General features: G+C 47.7%; 1 protein-coding gene across 4 annotated transcripts in view; it reads left to right on the top strand.

Annotated features, from left to right (window-relative positions):
- The first annotated feature begins 1,796 nt into the window (after positions 1-1,796).
- The window catches only part of SGTA (small glutamine rich tetratricopeptide repeat containing alpha), a 47,552-nt gene continuing 36,827 nt past the window's right edge, over positions 1,797-12,521 (top strand). For 3 of the 4 annotated variants that reach the window (XM_038740289.1, XM_038740286.1, XM_038740287.1), the window contains exons 1-2: positions 1,797-1,868; positions 5,915-6,104. The gene's annotated coding sequence lies outside the window, so the exon portion shown is untranslated. The remainder of the gene's footprint in view (positions 1,869-5,914; positions 6,105-12,521) is intronic. The other variant, XM_038740290.1, reaches the window with a different exon arrangement.

The raw sequence follows: 12,521 nt of genomic DNA on the forward strand, positions 1-12,521 counted from the left end.
CAATTAATCAATCGTATTTATTGAGCGCTTACTGTGTGCAGAGCACTGTACTAAGCGCTTGGGAAGTACAAGTTGATTATGCCAGCTTACTGGAAGGCTCCACTCCGCTTAAGAAGAGAAGCAGCGTGGCTCAGTGGAAAGAGCCCGGGCTTTGGAGTCAGAGGTCTTGGGTTCAAATCCCGACTCCGCCAATTGCCAGCTGTGTGACTTTGGGCAAGTCACTTCACTTCTCTGGGCCTCAGTTACCCCATCTGTAAAATGGGGACTAAAACTGTGAACCCCCCCGTGGGACAACCTGCTCACCTTGTAACCTCTCCAGTGCTTAGAACAGTGCTTTGCACATAGTAAGCACTTAATAAATGCCATTATTATTATTAAGGGCTTTGGGAAAAGAGGTGGCTTAAGTTCTTTTCATAGCCACCCATGGGGACTCCCTCTACCCTCATCCATCATATATTTCCCTGGACAAATGTCCTGCCATTCCCCAGTCACGCGCTCCCCAAAGCCGCCCCTCATCCTTCTCTCTAAATCTCCCAACCCGCCCAGCCGAAGAGATTCATGCGTTTAAGGGGGAAGGGTCAATCAATCAATCGTATTTATTGAGCGCTTACTGTGTGCAGAGCACTGGACTAAGCGCTTGGGAAGTACAAGTTGGCAACATATAGAGAGTCCCTACCTAACAGTGGGCTCACAGTCTAGAAGGGGGAGACAGAGAACAAAACCAACCATACTAACAAAATAATATAGAATAGATATCTACAAGTAAATAAATATTTTATTTATTTTCCACGCAGAATAAAAGGCTTGTATCCACCCCGGCGCTTAGTACAGTGACCAGCACATAATAATGGTATTTGTTAAGCACTTACTATGTGCCAAGCACTGTTCCAAGGGTTGGGGTAAATACAAGGTAATCAGGTTGTCCCACGTGGGGCTCACAGTCTCAATCCCCATTTTACAGATGAGGTCACTGAGGCCCAGAGAAGCAGCATGGCTCAGTGGAAAGAGCCCGGGCTTTGGAGTCAGAGGTCATGGGTTCAAATCCCGGCTCCGCCAACTGTCAGCTGTGTGACTTTGGGCAAGTCACTTAACTTCTCCGGGCCTCAGTTCCCTCATCTGGAAAATGGGGATGAAGACTGTGAGCCCCCCGTGGGACAACCTGATCACCTTATAACCCCCCAGCGCTTGGAACAGTTCTTTGCACATAGTAAGCGCTTAATAAATGCTATCATTATTATTATTAAGTGACTTGCCCAAGGTCACACAACAAACAAGTGGCGGAGCCGGGATTAGAACCCCTGACCTTTAAGGACTCCCAAGCCCGTGCTCTTGCCACTAGGCCACGCTGCTCCTCAAGCACTTAACGCATACCATTATCATTTAAATGGAGAACCGGGAGGGTGCTGAGCGACTGTCCCACAATGCACCGCTCCACCCACCCACTCTATGGTTGACCCTCAGTACGTCGCGCACTCCGTGTTCTAACGGGAACACGAATCGCACAGACGGGAGAGTACGAGTATGGCGCTGGGCAAACCACGAGCCCTATAAGCAATTCGGGCAGATTCTCCTTGACACTATCACCACAATCACGGTCGACCCCTGACCTCCCCCCCCCGCCTAGCGCCAGGCCACGCGGCCTTCCCACTTCCGCTTCCGTTCTGAAGGGGGGGGGGCTGCCGCGCTTGCGCCGGGTGAGGGAGGGTCGCAGGAAGGAAAAGAGGGGTTCGCGGGGGCGGGAAAGGTCGCTGGGGGGGGCGGTCGACGCGCAGGCGCAGTGCGAGAGGGGCGGGGTTGACGGGAGGGCGCAGGCGCAGAAGGGGCAGCGGCGTTCAGGCCGGGCGGGGCGCTTTGGAGGGCCGGCGGAGGTGAGTGGGTCCGCCGGGCTGAGGGGGGGGGGGGCACGGGCTCCGCTTCGCCCCCACCGCCCGTCATCATCATCATCAATCGTATTTATTGAGCGCTTACTATGTGCAGAGCACTGTACTGAGCGCTTGGGAAGTCCAAATTGGCAACATATAGAGACAGTCCCTACCCAACAGTGGGCTCACAGTCTAGAAGGGGGAGACAGTGAACAAAACCAAACATCCTAACAAAATAAAATAAATAGAATAGATAGGCACAAGTATGAGGAGAAAGGGAGAGGTTCCTCCCCCTTCCTTCCCTTCCATCCCCAAACCCGAGTCCCGGCCCCTCGCTAGCCTCCAAGCGAGAGGAAGGGAAGAAGGGAGAGCCAATCCTGGGAGGGGGGCAGGGCGGAACTTGATCGAGCTTGGCCGGGCTTTAGGGGGGGGGGACCCTTAGGGACTGACTGTGAGAGATGGTGGGTTGAGGGGGAAGGGGGAATTCGTCTTTCGAAACACCTCGCACTCCCCCCTTCCTACTTCATCATCATCATCAATCGTATTTATTGAGCGCTTACTGTGTGGGAAGTACAAGTTGGCAATCAATCAATCGTATTTATCGAGCGCTTACTGTGTGCAGAGCACTGTACTAAGCGCTTGGGAAGTACAAATTGGCAACACATAGAGACAGTCCCTACCCAACAGTGGGCTCACAGTCTAAAAGGGGGAGACAGAGAACAGAACCAAACATACCAACAAAATAAAATAAGTAGGATAGAAATGTACAAGTAAAATAAATAAATAGAGTAATAAATATGTACAACCATATATACATATATACAGGTGCTATGGGGAAGGGAAGGAGGTAAGATGGGGGGATGGAGAGGGGGACGAGGGGGAGAGGAAGGAAGGCAACATAGACAGTCCCTACCCAACAGTGGGCTCACAGTCTAAAAGGGGGAGACAAAACCAAACGTAGTAACGAAATCATCATCAATCGTATTTCTTGAGCGCTTACTATGTGCGGAGCACATAAATAGATAAAATAAATAAATAGATAAAATAAATAGAATAGATATCATCATCAATCGTATTTATTGAGCGCTTACTGTGTGCAGAGCTCTGTGCTAAGCGCTTGGGAAGTACAAGTTGGCAGCATAGAGAGACGGTCCCTACCCAACAGTGGGCTCACAGTCTAAAAGGGGGAGACAAAACCAAACGTAGTAACAAAATCATCATTATCATCAATCGTATTTCTTGAGCGCTTACTATGTGCGGAGCACATAAATAGATAAAGTAAATAGATAAAATAAGTAGAATAGATATCATCATCATCAATCATATTTATTGAGCACTTACTGGGTGCAGAGCTCTGTGCTAAGCGCTTGGGAAGTACAAGTTGGCAGCATAGAGAGACGGTCCCTACCCAACAGTGGGCTCACAGTCTAAAAGGGGGAGACAAAACCAAACGTAGTAACAAAATCATCATTATCATCAATCGTATTTCTTGAGCGCTTACTATGTGTGGAGCACATAAATAAAGTAAATAAATAGATAAAATAGATAAAATAAGTAGAATAGATATCATCATCAATCGTATTTATTGAGCGCTTACTGTGTGCAGAGCTCTGTGCTAAGCGCTTGGGAAGTACAAGTTGGCAGCATAGAGAGACGGTCCCTACCCAACAGTGGGCTCACAGTCTAAAAGGGGGAGACAAAACCAAACGTAGTAACAAAATCATCATTATCACCAATCGTATTTCTTGAGCGCTTACTATGTGCGGAGCACATAAATAGATAAAGTAAATAAATAGATAAAGTAGATAAAATAAGTAGAATAGATATCATCATCATCAATCGTATTTATTGAGCGCTTACTGTGTGCAGAGCTCTGTGCTAAGCGCTTGGGAAGTACAAGTTGGCAGCATAGAGAGACGGTCCCTACCCAACAGTGGGCTCACAGTCTAAAAGGGGGAGACAAAACCAAACGTAGTAACAAAATCATCATTATCATCAATCGTATTTCTTGAGCGCTTACTATGTGCGGAGCACATAAATAGATAAAGTAAATAAATAGATAAAATAAGTAGAATAGATATCATCATCATCAATCATATTTATTGAGCGCTTACTGGGTACAGAGCTCTGTGCTAAGCGCTTGGGAAGTACAAATTGGCAGCATAGAGAGACGGTCCCTACCCAACAGTGGGCTCACAGTCTAAAAGGGGGAGACAAAACCAAACGTAGTAACAAAATCATCATCATCATCAATCGTATTTCTTGAGCGCTTACTATGTGCGGAGCACATAAATAGATAAAGTAAATAAATAGATAAAATAGATAAAATAAGTAGAATAGATATCATCATCATCAATCGTATTTATTGAGCGCTTACTGTGTGCAGAGCACTGTACTAAGCGCTTGGGAAGTACAAGTTGGCAACATAGTCCCTACCCAACAGTGGGCTCACAGTCTAAAAGGGGGAGACAAAACCAAACGTAGTAACAAAATCATCATCATCATCAATCGTATTTATTGAGCGCTTACTGTGTGCAGAGCACATAAATAGATAAAATAAATAAATAGATAAAATAGATAAAATAAATAGAATAGATATGTAATAAATAGAATAGGTATGTAATAAATAGAATAGATGTGTAATAAATAGAATAGATATGTACTTCTTCTTCCTATCTCAGCTTGGAGCCCCTGCTCGATTGTGCAGGTTGCTTCCCAGCTTAACTTCTCCGTGCCTCAGTTCCCTCACCTGGAAAATGGGGATGAAGACCGTGAGCCCCGCGTGGGACAACCTGATCGCCTTGTAACCTCCCCAGCACTTAGAACAGTGCTTTGCACATAGTAAGCGCTTAATAAATGCCATTAAAAAAAAAACTGAGACACCTCCGAGAGTTGCCATTATCATTAAGTCGGTAATAACCCGTGCTCAAGTCATGTTCCCACTCCATACACGATATAGGGTTATAAACCTCCAAACCTATAATAATAATAATAATAACGATGGTATTTGTTAAGCACTTACTATGTGCAAAGCACTGTTCTAAGCACTGGGGGGATGCAAGATGATCAGGTTGTCCCACGGGGGGCTCACAGTCTTAATCCCCATTTTACAGATGAGGTAACTGAGGCCCAGAGAATCAATCAATCAATTGTATTTATTGAGCACTTACTGTGTGCAGAGCACTGTACTAAGCTCTTGGGAAGTACAAGTTGGCAACATATAGAGACAGTCCCTACCCAACAGTGGGCTCACAGTCTAGAAGTGAAGAGAAGTGAAGTGACTTGCCCAAGATCACACAGCAGACGTGGCAGAGCTGGGATTCGAACCCATGACCTCCGACTCCAAAGCCCATGCTCTTTCCACTGAGCCATGCTGCTTCTCAGCTGCTTCTACTAAACGGTTTGGGAAATGCGGGTCAGGTTTCAGTAAGAGTAGGAGTAATTTTTCCTGAACACCAAAATTACTTTCTGGACAGATCATCCTAAGAGGGAAATAATAGTAATTGTGGTATTACTATGTTCCAGGCCCTGTGCTGAGCGCTGGGGTGGAGCCCGTTGTTGCGTAGGGATTGTCTCTGTTGCCGAATTGTACTTTCCAAACGTTTAGTACAGTGCTCTGCACACAGTAAGCGCTCAATAAATTTGATCGAATGAATACAAGCAAATCGGGTTGGGGACAGTCCCTGTCTCGAATGGGGCTCAGAGTCTTCATTCAATCATATTTATTGAGCGCTTTCTGTGTGCAGAGCACTGTACTAAGCGCTTAATCCCCATTTTACAGATGAGGTAAAGGGCACAGAAAGTAAAGTGACTTGACCAAGGCCACACAGCAGACAAGTGGCAGAGTCGGGATTAGAACTCCCGACCTCGTAACTCCCATATGTGTGACGTGTCTGAACTTTGTAGAAAGGTGGTGGGTGGTAGGGAGAAGGATTGCTTCCATCAACTGTTTTATATTTGAGCCCTTGGTGTGCTGCACAGAATGTACAAAACGGCTGTTTCTGGTCTCCATTCCGTAAACAGAACGTCCACTTTTCACTCTTTTAAATTAGGTGTGGGGACTGGTTTATGCCGGTCCGGAAGGTCACAGGCTGAGAAGGGATACCACTTGAAGTTTACAAGATCGTGAACGGAGGACCTGGGAAATTCGTTTCTCCAAATTCCCCAGGACCAGGGGGCAACCGCTGGAGCTGGAGGGTGGCAGGTGCGAAGTAAAGGACACGCTTCTTCATTCAGCTGGGGGTGAGCAGATGGAATTCCTTCCCATAGAAAGTCGTGTGGCTAAAACTATCAGTTGAAGAGGGGTTTAGCTAGATTTGTGGATGAGCAGTCTCTAAGGGGTACTGCAAGGGAAGTTGTGTGGGGTGGGATTCGCGGGCGGGGGGGCTTGGATGGTACATCCCTAACCATGTGGGTGCATATCCAGGAAAGCACCTCTTTCACAGGTCTTCCATATGTCCTGGTGTCATGGTGGGAGACAAATTCCTGGGCTGGATGGGCTATGAGATTGGCCCAGGAATGGCATTGTTTGTGTTCTTGAGGGTGATGGAGTAGCCATATGTGAGCTATGTTTTGGGGGTGGCTGGGGCTTCCTGGAGAAGGGGTCCGGGTGAAAGTAGGGAAGTGAAAAGGAGTCTGGACTTGGCGTGCATGTGAGAGAATGAGAAAATGAGAATTAGTGGTCGGGCCCACTTCCCTGACCAGTGTGGCTAACTCTGGCCGTGTTTGAGTAACTCTTAAAATTATAGTCTTTTTTTTTTTTTTAAAGTATATCCTTCTGTGGGTGCATTTTTGTTTTCTCACTGGGATGATATCTCGAGTTTACCCAAAGTGCTTTCATACCAGTTGTTCTTGAGCACTTTGTTTATTGAGCACCGTGGACAGAGCACTGTGCTAAGTTGGGGAGAGTACAATACACAGCATCCCTGTGAAGTAAAGAGACAGGAATGAAATTCTCTGCATTTTACAGGTGTGGAGCTTGAGGCTCAGGGAAGTTACGCGATTTATCCAAGTCACCCAGAAAGCCAGTGGCAGAACTGGGACTAGAACCCAGGCTTGCCGATTCCCAGCCCTGTATTTGTCCCCCTAGACTGTGTTGCCATCCAAGGCCCCCCCGGCACTTATGCCTTTATCCTTCTGCTCTGCTGCTTCCTCTAGCTGTGATTTACTTTAATGTTGTCACCCTCACTGGATTGTAGGCTCTCTGGTCTACCCACTATATTGTACTCTCCCAGGTGCTTAGTACAGGGCGCTGCACAAAGTAAGTGCTCAATGATCGATTGACTTAAAAAGATTCTGAAGCTGTGGACTTCAGGTCTGAACCTGGGAGTGAGCTGGACACAGGCGAGATGTGGTTCCTCAGTGAGGACGGGGCTCTTTGATGGTGGATATCGAAGCAACTCTTTTCTTGCTTTTCCTTGCTTCTGCCTTAGGTGTTTGCAATCCTGCTTTGAAGGTAGTAGTAAAATTGTTTATGAAGCACTTAGTGCTCAATATGGTTTTTAAACCCACCCTCCCCAACCCTTCCCACCCCCGCCTCACCAAGAGGTACAGGGATTTCGGTTCCTTGAGAAAACTCCTGGAGATCTCAGCCCGTTCAATCACAGAAGCTTCTTGAGTCCCCTGTTTGCAGTCATGGGTTGTTTGTGCTCTCGAGGCGTGCGTTGCTATTAATAGTGTGATCACTGAGTCCTTCTCTCCCTGGCCTAGGGAAATTGCATAGTGGAGTTGGCTCAAGCTATTGTCGGCTGACTGCTCCCCCTCTACCCTGTCCACCCTCAGCCCGGTGTTTTAGGAACTGGGATTTTTCTGCAAAGCCTTAAGAGTTCATTTGAGGTTACCATGGCTTCTTGTAGCTATTATTGCAAAGGAAGCTGTGCAGAAAACAAGAATAGCTATGGAACCGCATTTTACTAAATATCCAGAAGGACACATGTAATCTATAGAGGGCTTAAAGTTCATGCTAGTTTGGGAACAACTGGTGTGACAGAAGCCCGGTGTCCATCTTAAAGGTATTTTTCTAATAGTAATAATAATTGTAGTTTAAGTGCTTACTTTGTGCCGAAATAATCGGGTTGGACACAGTCCCTGTCCCACTTGGGGCTCACAGTCTCAGGGGAGGGAAAAGAGGCGTTGAATCCCCCTTTTACAGATGAGGAAACTGAAGCCTGGAGAAGTGGAGTGACTTGCCCAAGGTCACTCAGCAAGCAAGTGGCAGACCTGGGGTTAGGACCCAAGTCCTCCAACTCCCAGGCCTGTGCTCTTACCACTAGGCTTCCCGTAGCTCAGAGAATCAGCTCTCTTTCACTTCTCCTCACCCTAGGGGGGGATCCTGCGGGAAGCCAGCCACCGTAGATGCCACTCATGCAGGTTCTTGGTTTGTTGTTCATTCGTTCAGTCGTATTTATTAAGCGCTTACTGTGTGCAGAGCATTGTACTAAGCTCTGGGGAAGGTACACTACGACAATCAAGGGTGGCAATCCCTATCCACAACGAGTTGTTGTGTGTCCTCCTGGTCCCCGCAGCTGGAGTGGGCCTGCTGACTTCAGCTGCCATTCAGGGTCACAGAGTGGTTTTGTTTTCCAATTCTGTGCCCCTCTGCACCTAAAAATGGCAGGGACTTTACAGGCAAATTTTAACGCTTTGTGTTAGGGGAGCCCCACAAGATCCTTGACTCCCTCAGACATCCTTGGTTAAACGTAAATAAGGTCGCGATTGAGTCAGACCCACGGTGGGCGTAGCTTAGGACTCGGCTTCCGTCAGCAGCTCCGGGACGCCTGGGGGAACTGCGTGGTTAAGAAAGGGCCAACTAACACTTCAGCATGGCCTAGTGGAAAGAGCACAGGCCTGAGAGTCAGAGGACCTGGGTTCCCACCCCGGCTCCACCTCTTGCCTGCCGTGTGACCTTAGGTAAGTCACTTCACTTCTCAGGGCCTCAGTTTCCTCATCTGTGCAATGTTCTCAATACCTGTTCTCCTTCGTACTTAGACTGTGAGCCCAATGTGGGACTGGGACTGAGTTGCATGTACCGATGTACCTCAGTGCTCGACACCTAGTATTTTATTCTGATGACTTGACACCTGTCCACATGTTTTGTTTTGTTGTCTGTCTCCCCCTTCTAGACTGTGAGCCCGTTGTTGGGTAGGGACCGTCTCTATATGTTGCCAGCTTGTACTTCCCAAGCGCTTAGTACGGTGCTCTGCACACAGTAAGCGCTCAATAAATACGATCGAATGAATGAATGAATCGTAAGTGCTTAACAAGTACCACGGTTGTCATTATTATTATTCCCGCTAACTTTCCTTCTGGTGACTCACTGTGGAGTCCTTGTCCATGAATTTATCCAAACCTCTGTTGATATTTTCAGGTGCATCTGTTATACTTTCTCAGGCACTAAGTACAGAGTGCACTGCACCTAGTTGGGGTGGGGAGGATTCAGTAAATCTCATTACTCTGATGACTACTACTACTAGAGAAGCAGAGTGGCTTAGTGGATAGAACGCAGGCCTGGAAGTCAGAAGGACCTGAGTTCTAATCCCGGCTCCGCCAAGTGTCTGCTGTGTGACCTTGGGCAAGTCACTTAACTTCTCTGGGTCTCAGTTACCTCATCTGTAAAATGGGAATTAAGAGTGACTGTGTCCAACCTGCTTAACTTACCCCAATGCTTAGAATAGTGCTTGGCACATAGAAAGTGCTGAACAAATACCATTATTATTATTACTACTACTATTTCCTATGGGAACAAATCCCCTCTGCCTCCTGTTGTTTGTCCCGAACCAGCCCCGCTCAAGGTACAGTGGGACCCCCTCATCCTGGTAGAATGGGATTTGGGGAGCAACAATTCTGTGTCCACCTTAGTATTTCTGTTAAGCCTCAATCCTGTCCCCTCTGAGCTTGCACTACTCCCGCCAATTTTCACTTTGCATGCAGAGAGGTAAAGGAGGCAGGGATTTGGTTTGAGGATAGGAGTGGTGTGGAGGCTTTAGAAATCTGAGATGAGTGCGGCTAGGAGTCCACTCATAAAGCTCTGGGGGCCATCACTCCATTGCCACTCCACCCTTGCCCTGACCATCCTGGTTGCTCCCTGAAGTCCCTTTTTTAAAAAATGGTATTTGTTAAGTGCTTACTATGTGCCAGGCACTGTGCTAAGCACTGGGGTAGATACAAGCCAATCAGATTAGACACTGCCCCTATCCTATGTGGGGCTCATAGTCTTAATCCCCATTTTTACAGATGAGGTAACTGAGGCCCAGAGAAATGAAGCGACTTGCCCAAGGCCACACAGCAGACAAGTGGCAGAGCTGGGATTAGAACCTGGGTCCTTTTTACTTCCAGGCCCGGGCTCTGTCCATTAGGCCACGCTGCCTCTCCACTGGCAAAGTCACTGTCAGCGTTTGCATGGGACAAGTGTATTTTTTTTTTTTGCTGGAAAACTTCCACTTTGGAGCCTGGACCCAAGCCTACATGAGGCAAGACTAGCACTTGGTGTCAAACCATTGTTGCAGGGAGAGTTCGGTGTAGGCAGGGGTAATATTTATGGGGCCAAGATTTCAGCACGTCCTGATTTGACAGACGGCTCTTTGTATTCTTCCATTTTCCCAGTCGTGTCCCCTCGAGCTGCCGAGCCCGAGGGCAGTCCACAGGGGCCGGTCAGGCAGCAGGTACTGGGTAGCGGGGAGGGTGGCGGTTAAGAGCTGCCAGGGCCTCTGAGTAACAGCTGCCCATGAAGCAGCTAGTGTAGTGTAGTGGATAGAGCCCGGGCCTGGGAATCAGAAGGTCATGGGTTCTAATCCCGGCTCCACCACTTGTCTGCTGTGTGACCTTGGGCAAGTTACTTTACTCCTCTGGGCCTGTTACCTCATCTGAAAAATGGGGATTGAGACTCTGAGCCCCACATGGGACAGGGACTATGTCCAACCGCATTTGCTCGTATCCACCCCAGCGCTTAGCACAGTGTCTGGCACATGATAAGCATTTAACAAAGGCCATTATTATTATTATTATTATTCTACATAATCACATGGTCAGAATTCCAGGCCTACATGGGCTCCCACAGGAGGCTTTTAGCTGATCTGGAAAAATTCTGACCCAGAGGCAATTTCAAATTGAGAAGCAGCATGGCCTAATGGATAGAGTACAGGCCCAGGAGTCCGAAGGACCTGGGTTCTTGTCTGGCTCTGCCACTTTTCTGCTGTGTGACCTTGGGCAAGTCACTTCACTTCTGTGCTTCCCTTACCTCATTTGTGAAATGGGATTAAGGCTGTGAGCCCCAGGTGGAACATGGACTGTGTCCAACCTGGTTATCTTGTATGTATCCCAGCGCTTAGTACAGTGCCTGGCCCATAGTAAGCACTTAACAAATACCATTAAAAACAAACAAAAAGAAGTCCTCCATCCCCAAAGAAGTGTTGGTTTGGTTTTTAATTGGTCATATTTATGAGGTGCTTAGTTCTGAGTGCTCTAGAAAAGCAGGAGTATTAAAGATGCTAGAGAGAAAGTAAAGAATTACTGCTATTAGGACAGAGGCCTTGGTAGTCATTTTTAAAACTGTTGTCGGCACCCTTTTTTTTTTCTTCAAATTATGTGCTTAATGATAGTCATCTGAATAGGACAGTCAACAGCACCATCCTGGCTCAGCCTCACAGTCCATCCGGCCCGGGACTCTTGTCTCCAACAGCGACCCCAGGACCCCCTTGGAGGGACTCTGTGATAGATTCTATTGTCCTCTCACAAGCGTTTAGTACAGTGCTCTGTAAGCGCTCAGTAAATACCATTGATTGATTGATCATTGTCCTCTTGATTAGGGATGGACCATCTGCCACCCCAAACATTCCCTTCTTCACCTGTGACTTTCCCTCTAGTGACCCAGCGTGGTTTGCTCTTCCATGAATCGATCCAAGTTTATCTCGGGGTGCAGATACCAAATGTGAATAACCAATCATTTAAGTCTGTAGATGGATCCTTTGGGTGAAATAGAAACAGTTCGCTCGAAAATGGGTTCCCATCTCTTCGTGGTCTCCCAATTTTTGAAGTGAAACAAGGTGCTTCTTATTTCTGTCCCTCTAATCCAAGTTCTCCTGGGACCAGAACACAAACTATTAGTTCTGTATATATTATGGATGAGCGGCTCACGGTGGGTAACTAGTGGGAAAGTTGGGGATGTCAAGGGGGAAGTTTGGGGTGTCCGATAGGCCATCGCTGACCTCAAAGGTGGGTGAACAGGAGGGCTACGAGTGTCCGGAGACAGAGGCCCGGGCTGGGCTACCAGTGGGGTTGGCTCAGGACGGCCTTGCTGATGGCCTCCCGCTGCTAAACTTTTCAAGGCTGTGGCATGGCAATGGGAGGAAGCGATTAATTGGGTGCCAGGGATGTGAACAAGGTTCGAATCCCAGTAGCCCCACGTGACAGTGGCCAAGGCCACTCTCATTAGAAGGTTCCCAAAAAGCCCCCCAGTAGGCATCGTGCTGGACTTTGAGAACTGAGCAGTGTGACTCTGTCCCTTTTGGACCGAGCTTTGAAATGCTGCAGCAGACTCAAGGTTGTCTTTGGCCTGGTGTTTTGAGCAGCTACTCAGTCACTAACTCCCTTGCTTAGAAGCAGCGTGGCCTAGTGGAAAGAGGCGGTCAGAGGACCTGGGTTCTAAACTCAGCTCTGCCACTG

Source organism: Tachyglossus aculeatus, chromosome X1, assembly GCF_015852505.1.
Source record: "Tachyglossus aculeatus isolate mTacAcu1 chromosome X1, mTacAcu1.pri, whole genome shotgun sequence".
NCBI lineage: Eukaryota > Metazoa > Chordata > Mammalia > Monotremata > Tachyglossidae > Tachyglossus > Tachyglossus aculeatus.